Source organism: Rousettus aegyptiacus, unplaced genomic scaffold (assembly GCF_014176215.1).
Source record: "Rousettus aegyptiacus isolate mRouAeg1 unplaced genomic scaffold, mRouAeg1.p scaffold_m13_p_8, whole genome shotgun sequence".
Lineage (NCBI taxonomy): Eukaryota > Metazoa > Chordata > Mammalia > Chiroptera > Pteropodidae > Rousettus > Rousettus aegyptiacus.
Genome location: NW_023416311.1, coordinates 58,273,344 through 58,291,408, shown reverse-complemented (window position 1 = coordinate 58,291,408; position 18,065 = coordinate 58,273,344). Strand labels below are relative to the sequence as shown.

At 34.7% G+C, this 18,065-nt stretch overlaps 1 pseudogene; it reads right to left on the bottom strand.

Annotated features, from left to right (window-relative positions):
• Window positions 1-15,879: 15,879 nt before the first annotated feature.
• On the bottom strand, window positions 15,880-16,596 carry LOC107510984 (annotated as a pseudogene).
• Between the last annotated feature and the right edge of the window lie 1,469 nt (window positions 16,597-18,065).

Below are 18,065 nucleotides of genomic sequence, written 5' to 3'. Positions count from 1 at the left end.
GGATCTCATTTGATGTCCCTGCTACTTTTACATCCTTGACCTTCAAACTTCCTCCTCTGGCCTTGCATCCCTATTTCTGGTCTGGGAGAGACTAGACCAGGCCATGTGCAAACATCTGTAAAAATGTCACAGCTCTGAATATTTTATTTCATATGTAGGTCAGTCCTCATAACCATGAACCCTTGACATATAAAACCACTATGGTCTTGCACCGTCAGATATGTCAGTAAAGTTAATAAGATCAAGTAGTTGTTTTTCACAGCCATGGCCACATCTCCTACCTCACAGAGGAGAATTGCAGTGAACAAATGTATAACCAGCCCATGACTCATTTCTCTTTTCCTCCCATCTCAAGAGTTTGCTCCTTCTGAGTAGGTTAAAAGTTAATTCTTGATTCAAAAGGGGGGTCCCCTACAGTCTCTTGCAATATTTTGTTTAATAAATTGTTTCATCAAAAAAACATATTTCAGTATCACCCTCCTTCCCTTGTATGTAAATCATATTTAGTCTCACTACTATAAAAGAAATATAAGCAAAACGCTCTTTCTTAACTCCACACCCATTTCACAACTGGCCGCCCTATTCCTCTATCCCTCTCCCTTTTTTCACAGCCAAGCTCCACAAAAGCGTCATCTTCAATCTCTGGCTACAATTCTTTACATCCCGATTTCTTCTCAATCTCTAGCTACGTTCTTTATATCTCAGTTGTTCACGTTGCCCTGGCGAAACTCATCAAAGACTTTTCCAAATCCTATGGTCCTTTCAGTTCTCACCTTAATTGAATTATCTACTGTGTTTCTGCTGTGGACCACTTCCGTCTTGAAACTCTTGTCTTCCTTGTTTCCAGATACAATTTCTCTGACTACTCCTTTGTCTCTTTACTGGTACCTGCTATTTAAATGTAGGTATTATTACTCTACAGTATTTTCCTAGGAAATTGTGTGTACTGATAACTCCTAGATCTATGTCCTTCCCTGCCTTTTATCTACCCATCCTATATTCTTTCCTCTCCATGTACCCAGGTGCCTATTCTCTATCATCCTCTATCTTGCTGTCCCAGATAAATCAAATTCAATATGTTCAAGCAGAGAGCATCTTTCTCTCAAAACTTCATTCTTAGTCTTATTATTTTAACAAATGATACTGCTATTTCTATGCCAAATGGATTTTTGTCTTCTGTATTTTTATCTATTCTGTTCCCTCCACTGAGATTACACTTTTGGTTCTTCTGCTGAGATGACAGTTTCGTCTGCCTAGGAATGCTGACTCATTTTCAAGTTTGAGAATTGCCTTTGTCATGAACAATTACCAGCCTGGTCAGATAAAAGTACCATTGACTGTTGTCTCCTAACACCCTTAAAGAGATATCTAGAATAGTATGTGTAACACTGAATTGTGAAGAATAATGTTCCAGAGAGAGGAAAGATCACATAAGAAGGCCCTAAGATAAGAAGGAGTTTGGGGCTTTTAAGGAATCACAAGAGCTCAGTGTGTCTGGAATACTGGGAACCAGGGGACAATAGCATAAAAAACATTCAAAAAGGGGGGGGGAGGGTCCCAACCAAACAAGGTGTTTTAGGCTACAGTAAAAATTTTTGCATTCTATTCTAATTACAATGGGAATCCCAGAATTTTTCTAAGGCTGGAAGTGACAAAACCCAAATTAGATTTTAAAATGATCTCTACAGCTACAGTCTGAATAAATTTTAGAGAAGCAAGATTGTTAAAGAGGCAACTACTTCGGAAGTCATTACAATAATCCATCTGAAAAACAATGGTCACTTAGCCTGGGTGGTAGTAGAAATGATAGAGAACAGAGTCAACATTTTTGACAAATTCTCTCTTACAAGCAAACAAATAAGACTGTGTTACTAGATTAAACTAATCATCTGTTTCAGGATGTTCCATGGTCATTACTGGCTGCATCCTGTGACCATCTGGAGACCAGAATGACTGGCTAAGCCCCGTGTCTTTGCGCACACACACAAAAACAACTTTTACAAAATTCGTTGGCATGTTCCTCAAAGTTTGTTGTGTTCTTTGAACTCTCCTGACCTTGGGAAAATGCTTTGCCCACAGAAAACTTTTCAATCAAATCATACTTGGACTCTTCTTAAAGATCTCATGGACTTTTGTATTAAAAATACTATTTTGTACATCTCTATTCCCTTTGTTGGCTTTAGATTCTACATTTCTCTCCTAGAGCAAACAAAGAATAAAGGGAGATAAGTGAGGAAAATAGGTTTTAGAGACCAAACTGGTCTAGCTCTCAAATCAAAGCTATATGCCTAGCTACAAAGACACTTTGTTATAAAACCAGTTATGCTATGTTCATTCCATAAATATCTATTGAGAACTGATTATGGTTTCTGATTTATGTTCAATGTTATGGATGACAAAACCACTGCCCTCCAAGGAACTCACTATCAGACTAACAGATGGAGGCTTTTTGGTAATAATTAAGTGATTTCAACCCAACACATACACACGTAATTTTAAAATATATAAGAAAGAGAGAACCATAGCTTTATTTACTACTAGCTTTATATAATCAAATCCAAATGAAAAACATAAACTATTCTCTAGTGGATTTAATTTAATTTTATTTTTTATTTATTAATTTTTTTAGGTGAGGCAACCCTAGGCTGACCTCCCAGATTGCAAGGATTGTACTAGCTTACAATCCTTTATTTTTTATTTTTTTATGCCTATAGCACCTGGTCTTCCTAGGTAGTCTCCCATCCAAGCACTAACCAGGCCTGATGCTGCTTATCTTCCAAGATCAGACAGATCAGGGTTGTTCAGGGTGGCATGACCTTAGAGCTCTTATGGATTTTATTACCATATATTATAAACCTAGAGCATCTAAATTCATCTAAACTAACTCTCTTTCCACTATCTAATCCATATCTTCTAATTAGTCACAATTTTCTCTTAACCTGTTTCTACAGATCTAAAATGATTTCTTATATTTCCTTTATAATATAAGAACTATAAGCATAACTAAATATTAAAGGTTGTTGAAAATGAAATCATATCTATATGGAAACAAATTTTTCTGAGATGACCTTTAAATATTTTTAAAGAAACTCCTAGTGAGTTTCTTTGGATCTTTAAAATAAGGAAAGAAACCCATCCTACTGCATTTAATTGTTGAAAAGTGTCCTATGTCCTATTTAAAGAATGACTGAGCTTATTTCTTAATATCAGGTTAGTGAATGGTAACCTCCTCTGACTCTGGAAAGTTATTTCTTATTAGCTAAAATGCTAGCAAGATATTATCTTACTTCTTTGTACTGAGTTGAGACATATCCGAAATATATCTGAAAAATGCTTACTTACTACAATGCTTAGTAAACTAGGTACAAATGAGTAACCTTTTTTATGCCAGGTTGTTTGTGTATCTTCTCTGTTACTGATTTTAATGGTTATTGTGAAGTCTCAAGTAGAGTAGAATTTTGAAAATGTCAATCATTGAAATTTCTCCACCAATCTTGGTGTTAATTAATTCATTTATTTAGCAAATATTCATTATCTATCATGTATTAGCCAGTGAAAAGACATAGCAGTGGAGATAAAATAATGAATAAACAGAATAGCCCCTTGCCTACAATAGTCTGCACATACTAGTAGATGGAAATAGGCAATATAAGAACAATCAGGAAAATATGTAGTGTGACATATGGTGATAAGTACATAGAGAAAAAATAATCCAAGGAAGGGAAGACAGAATATTGGTTGATAATAAATTGTAATTACAAGAATAGGCCCACTTATCTCAATATCATGGTGGCTTCACGTATTTGATATACACCTGTTTATTACTTGTAAATATTTATATGTAAGGATGCCCTACAAGTTTATATTACATTGAAAATAACTGTTTCTATATTTTGTATATAATCAATTAAATCACATATTGAAGATGAGCTACAGTAACAATAAAAATGAATTTTTCTATGTAAAGTTCCACAGTGGAACTCAACTGGGGTCAAGTTTTAACATCTTGAAACTTTGTTTTCATTACTTAGAAGTGAAAACTAGCTTTTGTTGGCTCTACAAAGAGGAGTATGTAATAAACTGGTCCCTGCCTATTTGCATGCATTTTACTTCCCAGAGTACAACAAAATACACCTTACATTTGAAGGTTTTTTGCCTTTCACGTCGGGTTTTGCTGAACATTCTAGGAAAGACTGTTTTGTTTCAAGTTAGGATAACCTGGAGTAGACTGGAACACAGGTACTTAATTAGATATTCATTTGATCACATTGCCTATCCCTTTTATAAACATACTAGGTTCCTCGGGACTTCCTGTAACTTAAAATTCATAGCGGGCTGCTTCCAAATTTTCTAAAACTAATTGACCTCACAAAAGATGAAGATAGTCTTCAAATATATAATATTTTAAATATTTTCCAATATTAAATCTGGTCACTTCGAACTCTATTTCTAAATTCTATGGCCTTCCTACAACAAAAACCACATCCATGTTTCTGTTTTTTCTTCTTCCCCTAAGTAGTGGTTTCCTGGAAAATGTCTATCAGCTGGTTCTCTAGCGTAAGAATATCTAATTTACAGTGTTTATGCATTTCTGTGGTATAACTACTCCTGCCATGGCTGATTTCAAAGGATCGATATGATGTCACTGAAAGTGGAACCGGAAAGATACGCTCCTAGTTGGTTTTCATGAGTCAGTTTGTGTGAGCTCTAACACAACATTGACATGACATGCTTCTTCGCATCCCACTGGAAGGCACACAGAATTTGACCTGTGAAAACTTTTTTAACTGGTTCAGGCAACTTTTGGGGTTGTAATTGAAGTTGAACATAAGATATTTGCATCTGGAATCTAGACTACAAACAAGACAACTGCCAAGTTTCAATCACTTTTTAGTATCGATAATAAAGATTATTAATGATAAGTTTACACTTCAGAACAAAGAACCAAAGACTTTTACAAATTCCTGATATTCAGGTGCCCCCCAAATATGTTCTTAACTGATAACAGCTATTATTTTTCCAGCGGTAAAGGCCTTATGAAATTTTGTTCTTGGCATCCCTATACAGAAATACTTGCCAGTTCATTATTAGCAAGCCAGCACACGATTAACATGACAAGTATTATAAACATAACAATGTTTAATTATAATGATGTTGGGTAATTTTTATTGTTGAAGGAGAAAAGTGTTTTCCTTTCAAAATGAGCTATTTTGAAAATTTTATGCAAAATTCCCAGTAACATGTTTTGACAATCCCGGCAAACTAAGTTTAGAAATAGCAACATTTTAAACTTCCAAAATATTGCACAATACATTAAGTTCGATTTCGTGCTTGTAAATTACACATGAACTCACACAAACAATTTTTTGTCATTGCACAGATATGCAAGACCTTCCAACTGCTGTCCCTCCCTGTATGTGTGTGGAAGAAAGTAGAAAGTGGCCTCTGAATCAGTACCACTGATACTGGCACGCAGATACAAGCCATACACACACACACAGGATATTGCATGTGCTGAGCTGGAGATGAGGAAACTATTCAGAAAAGATTATTTTCACACTTACTAGAAATATATGAGATATTTTTATTTCAACTATTAATTATTTGAACTATGAATTGGAGATATACCAAAACATATTTTTTATAAATTTTCCATTGCATTTTTAGATAGGCATTAACTTATTTAATTATTTCCATCTACACGGCGCCCATAAAATTATCTGAGAATTGGAAAAAAAAATTTAATTTAATTGGCTTGCCACCCCAAATTTTTAAAACATGATTTTATCACAGACTAGCCAAATTTTCCCATCAGTCACTAGTTTAAAACTTTTGTTAGTCTTATCTCAAAGAAGACTGAGCTTAATAATAATAATACTTTTCATTTTGAAGATGTTTATTCTGGTAATTCTAGAATTATTATCTTCATTTTATACATGTAGAAAGAAAGATTGTGATGTGTGACTAGAACTGAAATGCAGATTTTTTTAAAACTAAAAATTCAAAGCATTTAATAACCATTTAGAGGAAAATAACATATATTTCAGATTCTATTACTATAGCCTTTTCCCCGGATTTTAAGGGTACAATATGAAATTTCCTTTGAATGCTTTTCTCATTTTATCTTCTCCTTAAATGTTGATGTTTTGATGGTTCCCCCTTCTTACATTATATTTTCTCTTGTGTGATGTCTAGTAGAATTTTTACCTTGTCCTCCATGTGCCTTACTTGCACTTGTCCTTTTGCATTTTCATAGAAATCATAGACTCAACTTATCGAAATACACACAGAAGAAGTGGAATGGGGGTATGTGTGAGAAAAAGCCTGCAGGGGAAAGAGAATAGAAAGAAAGATTGGGTGACTTTGTGGGGCAACTGTCAAATATAGTGGTTAAGAGATCTGCAGCTACAAACTTATGCTACTCTGTTAAATTGTATCAAGCAAAAAGAAGAAAAACAAAAAAATAGATGCCCTCTTTTTCTCTAAGTTCAGCTCCTCTGCAGATAGTCATTTCCCTGTAGTAGTTAACTTTACCACTGTGTCTTCAAAGATGGTGATGCTGCTCCCTACCATTTGATGTTATTGAAAAAGAGATTAACATTAGAGTTCAGATTTCTCATTCAGTGGAAAAATCCATGCTTAGCCCCATGAACTTTCAAGGCTGTATTGCAGAGGAATGCGGTTGAGTAACATTGGCTGGAAAAAGAACCAATATGCTTTTCTTTTTAATTCTTTCTGATAGACATTATATTCATATTTGACCAAATTTCCAGAAATTTCCATTTTAGGGACTGTCAATCAGGAGTAGTATTCAAGGGCTAAATGTGTACATCTGGACTCCAACGCTGCTAAAAATGTTCCAGCTGCCAAGCAGAGGGAGTGAATGTTTTGTCAGCACGCAGCTGAGGGGTGAATGAGGACAACGAGGCTGGGTATACTGCCACAGTTGCCTGTGTATGTTCACCTCACGTCATAGGTTTCCCGTTCCCCCAGTTAGATATAATTCCTCTCCTTTATGCTTAATAAATACTCATATATTCAAATTTAAATGTAACTTCTTTGTATATCTGTGTATATTTTTAGATGTCTTTTATATCTCTTTTGAGATAAAGACTGTTAAGTTTAGAGATCATCTTCCCTTATAACGCAAGTGATCCGATTCATAGTAATGTGGACTATGGAACAGGGTTATGATGCAGAATAAGGAGTTGGTTCATTCCAGGGGTGAAACCTAGCAGACTGTGATCCTTTAACTAGCTTCTGATTTAATGGCTTAATAAAAGTAATAAAAGTCAAACTGGAGGACCCATTTAGTATATAGAAATTCTTAATTTGAGACCCTCTCCCAACAACAACAACAAATTTGTTCTCTGTTGGACAGCTAAGAAAAAAGGAAATAGTAATGAAATTTCCCTTGGCCTTAACTCTGGACTAGGGTGGGAAGTCTTCCTTGATAATATTGAACTTCAAGCTTGCCCTCGACCTTAGTTTAGGGTTAAAATTTATCCTCCCTGTATGGCTTAAAATGTCCAACCAAAAAACTTACATTAAAGTGGTCATAGGTAGCAATGTTCCTAGGTAGCATTGATAGGAAAAAAAAAAAATGTAGATGTTTTAAATCCAGCTCTTAAAAGAGTTTTCACAGATAAATTTCCCAGGAACAGGAGTACAAAATAAAAACTCTCTAAGCATGCAATGAAACAAACTATTTTTACTCAAAAAATTCTATTTCTAGTCACTATGAGCAGGAGAAACAACAGAATCAAACCTGCAAAGGCAGTAGATACTGAAATTATAGCCTATAGAATATATGAAATAAGCATGATTAATATATTTAAAAATTGTTGTTCACAAGAATGAAAAGAACAGGAAATCTGAATAGAATTTAGACAGTAGAGAGTTATAAAAGCAATCCAATGCATACCTCAAAACCCATAAACAGTAGTAGTATCAGATAATTTTGGAAGCGAAAGTAAAGTTGGGCCTAAAAAAGGAAGATGGACTCAATGTTTAAGAAATAGATATCCAGAAACTTGCAACTCCATGTAGCCTGGAAATTCCCATTTTTCTACTCTAGCAGAGCACTGAGAGAATAAAATACAGTGCTGCAGTTGCTTTTTTTTAAGTTAAATTTCCTAAAATCAAAATTGTTTTAAAATTGGAAAATTACAGTTGACGTATATTATTTTAATTTCAAGTATACAACATGATGACTAGACATGTACATACTTTATAAAATGATCCCCTGATAAACCTAGAACACACCTGGCACCATACATAGTTATTACAATATTGCTGACTATATTACCTATGCTGTACTTTACATCCCCATGACTATTTTTATAATTGGCAATTTGTACCTCTTAATCCCTTCACCTTTTCACCCATTCCCTGACCCCCCTCCCACCTGGTTACCATCAGTTTGTTCTCTGTATCTACAAGTTTGTTTCTGTTTTGTTTGTTCATCTGTTTTGTTTTTTAGATCCCACATGTAAGTAAAATTTTATGTTTTTTGTCTTTCTCTGCCTGCCTTATTTCACCTGGCATAATACTCTCTGGGTCCAACCATGTTCTTGCAAATGGTAAGATTTTATTCTTTTTTACAGCTGAATAACATTCCATTGAATATATGTACTACTTCTTTATCTATATGTCTATTGATGGACATTTAGGAAGCTACTGTATTTTGGCTAATGTAAGTACTGTTACAATAAGCATAGGGGTGCATATATCTATTCAATTAGTCTTTTGAATTTTTTTGGATAAATACCCAGGAAAGAAATTGTTGGATCATATGGTAGTTCTATTTTTAATTTTTCGAGAAACCTCCATACTATCTTCCACAGTGGCTGCATCAATTTATAAACCCACCAATAGTACACAAGTGTTCCCTTTTCTCCACATCTTCACCAACACTTGTTTGTTGATTTCTTTATGATAGCCATTCTGTCTGGTGTGAGGTGATACCTCATTGTGGTTTTAATTTGCATTTGCTTGATGATTAGTGATACTGAGCAACTTTTCATATGTCTATTGGCCCACCTGTATGTCCTCTTTGGAACAATATCTATTCAAGTCTTCTGCCTATTTTTTAATTGAATTTTTTCTGGTGTTGTATGAGTTTCTTATGTATTTTTAATATTAAACCCTTATCAGATATATTGTTGGTAAATATATTTGCTCATTCAGTAGATTGTCTTTTCATTTTGTTGATGGTTTCCTTCACTCTTCACTTTAGTTTGATTTAGTCCCATTTGTTTATATTTTCTTTTGTTTCTCTTGCCTGAGGAGACATATCCAAAAAAAATATTGCTAACAACAATGTTAAAGCATTTACTACCTATCCTTTCTTCTAGGAGTTTTATGGTTTTACATCTTACATTTACATTTACATTTTGAGAGGTTTTTTTTTTTTTTTTTTGATATGCTCTCTAAAATAAATGGTGTAGCTGCATTTTTTTCATGTATCTTTCCAGCTTTCCCAACACCATTTATTGAAGACACTGTCTTTACCTGCATTGTACAGTCTTGCCTCCTTTGTCAGAGATTAATTGACTCTATAAGCATGAGTTTATTTCTGGGCTCTCTATTCTGGAGCAGAGTACTTCTGGACTAGAAGGCTCAGGGCACAGTTGAAGTGGCCACCACATTGAAAACAGAGTGTTAAATAAAATGTTTGTATACTGGCTACTGAGATACCACAATTCCTCCACCAGCCTCAAACATTAGCAGTCAGAATTTATAGACAAGGAAAGAAGAAAGGAAGACTCTCTCTTGGGAACTCTTTCTAATAAAAATACACATAGGCACAGATGTCAGGGGTTCCCCAATGAAATGGTTCAGCCAAAATACCTTGAGATAAGCTGTGGTTAGTAAGCCCCACAAATGGATATAGAACTCCAAGCAACTTCTTAGTGCCTCATTCTTAAATGCAAACCAGTAGCCAAGAATCACCATGAGATACTGAAGATGACAAGAAAAAGAAACTAAAACAAAGAAATAGAAAAAAGCATATTCAAGAAAGCAGATCACACAAAGAGAAAAAATATTTTTAGAAGTCATTTATATATCAATAAAATAAACAGTACAGCTATAAATGAATAAGATACTTTATTAAAAGAACAAATTGGAAGAAGAAGATGTATAAGAAAAACCACTCGATTTTCCCTCCTGTGTTTTTTTCCTTTGCTACCCACACAGAACACTTCTGAGGCTTCTAGTTACCAAATATGTGGAGGTTTTTACCCACATCAAGCAATTCTCCATGACACAAGCTGGGTATTCTGAAATTTAACTCAATTTTGACACTATCTACCTGGAGATAATATCATATCTCACAGGTCAAGTTCTCAGAATCATAGGACTGTTTCCACCCTACTTTAGATGCCAATCTCAATAGGTCCTTAGTTTACACACAACTTCTGTCCAATTTGCCTACAGATCGCAGGTTCCCATGACCTTCCTCCTCATGTTCCATTAATTTTCTAGAGCAATTTACAAAACTCAAGGAAACACTTATTTACATTTACCAGTTTATTAAAGGATTTAATAAATGATACAGATGAACAGCCATATGAAGAGATATATGGGATAAGGTCTGGGAGGGTCCTGAGTTCAGGAGCTTCTGTCCCTGTGGAGTTGAGGTACATTTTCTTCCAGATGTGGATGTGATCACCAACCTGGAAGCTCTCTGAACAGCACACTGTTGGGATTTTTACGGAGGCTTCTTCATGTAGGTATGATTGATTATTCACTCCATTTCCAGCCTCTTTCCCCTCTCTAGAGAAGTAGGGGACGCCCTGAAAATTCTAAGCTTCTAACCATGGCTTGATTTTTCTAGTGACCAGCCCCCATCCAGGAGCCCGCTAGAACAAACAATGTTCCTAGTGCTCTTATCACTTAGGAATTTACAAAGGTTTTAGGAGCCCTGTTTCAGGAACACAGTCAGTGACCAAATATTAGAACAAGAGATGCTCCTAGTGCTATTATCACTTAGGAAATTACAAGGATTTCAAGAGTTCCATGCAAGGAACAAGGGGCAGAGACCTATATATCTCTCTAATTTCTTTTTCTATTATCGCACAGGAGCTGTTGAAAATTATAAACATGAAAGAAACCAGGAGGGCTTAAATATAGAATTAAGAAAATGTTTCAGAAACTAAAGCAAAGAGGCAAAGAGGCAAAGAGATGAAAAATAAGGGAGAAAATAAAAGGAAGTGAAGACGCCAGTCCATCATATCCAAAGTTCAAATAAAAGTAGACAATCATCAAAACAATAATGTAATAATGTTTCATAGGGCAGAAGTTCATGAATATCCAGGTCGTAAGTGCTCACCAAGTGCTTAGCACATGATAAAAATAAACCCATACTAAGATAATTGTTGTAAAGTCTCAAAACACTGCAGGGCAAAGAGCTTTCATGAAGGGTGAAAAGCAGGTTACACACAAAGGATAAAGAATCAGAATGGCATCAGGTTTCTGAATGGCAACACTGAAAGTTGGAAAACAATGGACTGGTGCCTTTAAAATTTTGAGGTAAAATTATTTCCAACCTAGAATTCTATACTCAGTCAAATTACCAACATGGAAGAGAGAAACACAGAAGACTCCTAAGATAAAGGATTGCTTTATTATAGGTTTGCCAGAGAGCACATGAGTATTCATTTTGTTGCTCTTTAAGCCATACAGGTATGCTCTATATCCTATTTAAACTGTCTAATCTATCACATAATTTAAACAAGTCATAAAAAAAATTAACAAGTATAGCAATGTGTTAGAACTTGATGGAGTTAAATGATAGGTACAAATATGTTACATTATTCTCCATACTATTTGTATACTTATATATTTTATGATAAATATTTTTAAAATTTTTAAAAGAATAAAGATCGGAAGGGGAGGTGGTGTGGCAAAAGAGAGAAAATGAATGACAGCACACTAAAAGAATACTCTCTCCATAATTGTAGAAAGACTTTTTTCATGGTAGGCTGTGATACTTACCAATTGATCATTTTTATAAATATAGTCCTAAGCAGATGGACACAGTGAGTAGTCCATTCCACTTACAAACAACCATAACGGCGACATTTTGTCAAATTATAGACCTCATGGCTTATTACATATACCATTCAAAATGCTTGTTGGTGTCTTTCTTCTTCAGGTATTCTACACCAGAAACAGGCAGGCTGTCACAAACCACCCAATGCTGTTACAATTTATTACCTTGTATAGACTTTGGGTTCAGACTAGCTTAGTAATTCCCTGGGTAAGTTTCCATCTGTTTTTTTTTCATCTTCCTCATCAGTATACTGAGAATAATAATACTGTCTAACTTATAGAGGTTTTGTGAGGATTAATGTTAGCTATTATTATCGCTATTTGCAAATGACAGAGTTGTAGTGTCATAATCTATAGTCCTCTAATACTGATAAATAAATGTAAAATGAGCAGTTTTACTTGTAAGTTTACATATAAATGTAGTCACACTGCAGAGAGATAACAAAAGAATTCTAAAACAAATATAAACATGATAATATTAAAAATCTGCATATGGCAGTACTAAGAGGATCTCTGCAGAACTGTCCATTCTTGAAACTAGTCTTGAAATTATATTAGCATTTTTTTAAAATCAACATGTTTGATCCTTCTTATAGTACAAGGTATTTTAAGTGTAGCTAAGGACTTTTGGTTTGCTGAAAAAAGAAATATACATTACAGAAAAAAGGAAAAATATTAAGATGGACTTGCTCCCTTGGAAACCAAAATTGTAGTTATTTCTATCAAACAAAAATTGTTTAACTAAAGACTCACAAGCGGTAGAGGAGCCTAAATATTAAATTTTGTACAGTCAATGATTACCTCATTTAACAGGTTGTGTAGGTCACAAAACACATCAAAAGTAATATTAAGTCCAACATTTGAAAGACCAACTGAACTGCATAAAAACATGTTTGTAATATTAAAAGATGCCGTAAATACATATTATCTTAATTTTGATTTATATATTAATTTCTGCCCTTTGAATATCAGTACAAAATCACCAAATTAGCTTTAAAATAATAATGTTGTTATCCCCTGATGATTTTAAACTTGAAAACCAGAATTATATCATGCTTCCTTAACCAAAGGCTTGCATTATTTATATAGCTCAATATTAGCAAATTCTCATGTTCGATCTAGAGTAACGTGATTATGATCAAGATTAAATCAGAGGAATGGACTAAATTAATTCTTGTCCTTTCTAGCCTGTACAGTTCTAGAATTTTTTTGAGTTTCAAGTTTTCTATAGTTATAGATGCGAATGTAAAATACATTAAAATTTTCTAAGCCTATTTTGTTTGCCCAGACTTCTCTCATTCTCAATCCACGAGACTGAGATAAAACTGACACCACTTCCTGCTAAAGTGGTGACTCAGGAGAGCAAAAAAGAGTAGCACATCCTTTAGGCAAGACATTAGTTCTCTTTCTGGAGCTGTTGAGAAAAGGGCTCCCTTTATCTGTTAAGGTTTCTAAACAGCTAGTGTAAGTTTGGAGCTGCCTAGAGCCTGCTTGCTGGGAAGGCCTGCCTAGAAATGAAGGTAACTCGGAAGAAAGCAGAGTAGATCAAAGAGGAGAGATCCCTCTTGATGACAGTGTTTGAATCTACCTGAAATAGGTCAGATCATGAACTTTTCAATTTCACAAATGAAGAAACAAGACAAGGATTTGCTCTAAGGAAACAAAAGGTTATGCAGGAAAGAAAGAAATTATAAAATGCCACATGGCTCATGCTCATGAATAGCTTTTACACAGGCATAATAATGTAAATATTGAATGTTACAATATACTTATATGAGGTGGATGTGAAGATGAGAAGAGAGATGGAAATGAAGATGGTAATGAAAAAACGACTAAATTCACAACCACTAGAGTAGGAAGTTAATAGGTAATGCCTAAAGCTGCAAAATCAAACAGTAATATAAGCATTTTATCCAGAAGAAATTACTACCCCCACCAAACAAAAACAAAAACAAAAACAAAACAAAAACAAAACAAAAAACAAAACAAAACAAAACAAAACACATGGAAAGATTTAGAAATCTTTGTACTGGGAACTTGGTAGTTCCTGTTAATGGGGAGATTTATATCTTTCAGTTCCACAGGCAGTTGGTTTACTTATTTGATTATTTTCTTCTATTTTATCTTATTTCACTTTCTAAAATTCTTGTTATTCAGATATTGGACTTCTTGGACTAGTCCTTTAGTCCTCTGATTTCTAAATTTTTTCTCTCTTGCTATTATATTCTCTCATTGTCTTTTTGCTCTGCTTTCAGAGAGATTTCCTCAACTTATCTATCTTTCCATACTTTAATTTTTAAAAATATTTTTGCTCTCAAAATTTGAATTTTTAGGAGCATGTTTTTTTTCTTTAGAGATGGATGGATAGATGATGATAGATAAATGATAGATGATTGATAGATGATAGATGATAGATAGGTAGGTAGGTAGATAGGTAGGTAGGTAGGTAGGTAGGTAGGTAGGTAGATAGATAGATAGATAGATAGATAGATAGATAGATAGATAGATAGATAGATAATCACCCTGTTCTAATTTTATGGCTACAGTATTCTCTCATGTCTATCTGGGATATGAAAGATAGCATTTCCGTTTTCTTCCCTCACCTACATCCATCTCTTTAATGTTGCTTTTTATTTCCATGTCTTATTTCCATCTCTGTCTTTCACATCAGAGGCTCTCTGCAGACATTGAACAGCCTTTGGTTTTCTAAGTGGTGGTGGGACTAGAAAGCTGATGAGAAGCTCTAAGCACTTCTGGGTGCCATATGTTGAGAAGGGCTTGCTCTTGGTGGGTAATTTGGGTGACCATTTGATTGAAGGAACCCTGATGTCAGGATCTGTAGGTCTGTTTGGCTGATTAGATTCCCCGGAGGTGACTTTTTCATTGCTGGGCCTTGGAAGTACAGGCCAGAAGTGAGCATTCTAGGAACTAAGTGTGAGAAGACAGGATGGCTATTCTCAGAATTCTGTTTGTTAAAATTCACTTAATTCCATTGTTTTTAACATAGTAGCTCTAGCTTTGGTTTTGCCTAGTGTTCTTTCCAAAGATCTTCTCTAGAATAAGCATTCAATACTCTGCCCTAGTTGGAGATGCACAATTGATCCGTTATACAGAGTAGAGGAAGAGTTCTATGGTGAGGTTTCCAACACCTTATAAACACTTTCAACTTATTCTCCTGTTTATAACCTCACATCTACCATAGTTCAAAAGTACCTAATTCAAAAGCCAATGATTCGAGCCTTTAGGAATTCTGAAATGTAAATTGATTTGTTTCTTGACTTTCTGCAAAATTGCCTTCTAAAGTTTTGTCCTAATAAAAAAAATTTGCATTTACATAGAAGCATTCAGAATGTCAACAAAACAACTGCACTTTTTTTTTTTTTTTTTGCAATTACAGAGTGGTATTCTATTAACAGAACAACAGTTATTTCATATAAGTTGCATCAGAGACAACCAAAGATGAAAAACTACCATCCCTATATGTAACTAATTTGTGATGTGCACCAACAAGAACCTGTTTTAAGTTTCCATGCCATTTTACAACCCCCATACTGTACCAGGACAAGGCTAACTAAAGACACACTTGGTACTGTGTTAACTACAAAAAAAGACACTCTGCAGCAGCGATCCTCAATCTTTTTGGCACCACAGATCCGTTCTCCTATAAGAATCTAATGCCTGATGATCTGGGGTGAAGCTGAGGCGGTGAAGCTAGCGCTGGGGAGCAGCTGCAAATACGAATGAAGCTTCACTTGCCTGCCACTCACCTTTTGCTGTGTGACCTGGTTCCTAACAGGCCACCAACTGGTACTTGTCCTGGCCTGGGGATCGGGGACCCCTGCTGTACAGTTTAAAAACAAATCTTACACAGCCTCGATTTTTTTCTGTGAAAAGAGCGAGTTGTGTATAGGGGAGTAACTGTGCTAGAACTGACTTACCCATCATCATCTTCCTCATCTTCCTCCTCCTCTTTCGTTTTCTTGTGTTTCTTGACTTCAACAACTCCTTATCTTTCTTTCTTTTTTTTCTTTTTGCCACATCAGGCTTTCCTTTAGCTCGTTATGCAGCAATATCCTTTTCATGTTTTTCTTTCAGCTTAGAAGCAGCCTTCTTTTTCACAAAGCTGCTTGTCACCTGCAGCAGTGTTATTTCACATCTGTTCCAGCTTCTTTGCAACATCACCAATGGACAGGCCAGGATGCTCTCCTTTGATTTTTGGGCGATGCTGAGAACAAAACAAGAGAAAGAACGAAGGAGACCCCTTGGGTGCATTGGGATTCTCTTTGCTTCCCCTTTAGGAGGAGTATAAGTTTTCATTTCTCTTTCATAGTGGGCCTCGTCCACCTTTGCCATGGCTTCAAATTTTCCTTTCTCTTTAGCAGACCTGGTCTTCTACTTCTCTGAGCACTTCTTAGAAAACTCTGAGGAGTTGACCGAAGCATGTGGTTGCTTCTTCTTTTGCTCCTCCTAGTGAGGTTTCACAAAGAATACATATGATGACATTTTGCCTCACGGCTTTTTAGGATCCCCTTTGCCCATCTTTCATTATTTTTCCTCAGAGTTGCCCAGTGCCTCTTCGGCTCACACTATCCCAGCACTGTCTCTATGGAGCTCAAAGCACTGCAATGGCTATGTGCCTTCTAAAGTTTTAATAGATAGTTACCACATCTATGTTTGCTAAAATTTTCTTGTGTTGACTTCTCTTCCATCCTCTTTGTCTTTAAGGGTTTGCTCTTCTTTTTAAACAACCTTATCACTTTGATAAAATTATCAGAAGGAAGCAAACACAAGTACACATGTTTGACCTTTTGTCTTTACCTAGAAGTCTAATCTTCATTTTTCGTTAATTATTACAGCAAGCATCTATAAAGATATAGGTGTTTATGTGAGATATTTATACACAGATATCTTTTTAAATGATTTAAATTGAACAGACTCAGGCAAAACATGGAAACTCCTATTTGGGTCTCAAAATTTTAATTCAGCTATTGTTAACTTTTATTGTAATTTATACATTCCTTAAATTGTCTCAGAAAAAACTCTCTTCCCGTTTTCTAGTTCTCAAAACTGAATTATTCTATACAGAATTTTCTTCATATTTTAAATTCAATAGGAGATTGTTTTACATATGTTTTTATGATATATAAACAATGAGCAAGTTCTAAAAGCTGTTTTTCTTTTAGTCCCTATTCTATTTCTAATGATAAAAATTAAAATAATATTAGCATATTTGCTTTGACAATTACTTATTCAAAAGTGCAACTTTTAGGTACATCTTAACACAATAAATTTAACTTTATAGAATTTATGGCATTATCACTGCTAGATGGTAAACATCTAGATATCAAATATAAGTTAGTATTTATGTTTATGTGTTTCTGGATCTGACACAGTGATTTTTACCTTGAACTTGCACAATACATGATTTCTGAATTGAATGAAGTGTGATTGATATATAACATAATGATTATAAATCAGGATTACATATAAGAAATATAATAGATTTATAATAGTCTTTAGATAATTTTTATCAAAACTTTGGCTTTGGAAAAATGATTAACTCTTTTTCATCTAGAAAAACCTACGCAGTTTGGACTATGTTGGCTTCTTCCACAATGAGTTATTTCAAATAGGTATATCAAATCTTTGTTCACTCGATAAAATAAGGACCCTGTTAGCAGTAAACATTTTCAGGGTTATTTATTTACTCCATCTTATCATCCAAAAAAGTTGTGAGTCTGACAAAATTTGGATCTCTCAAAAGGAATATCAAGAAACACAAGGCTTTTCTCTACCAATTCAAAACAAAATTGTCACTAAGAACTAAATTACAAATCCTTTAAGGGCAAAGATCATTTTATTTATCTCTCATATATCATCATCACCCTAGACCTCTGATGAATGTAAACTAGATGATCAGTGCCATTGTTGGTTGAAAATTGACAGGAGTTTACAAACGGGCTTAATCTTTTCCAATTTTATGTGGATTTTTATTGAAATTTACAACC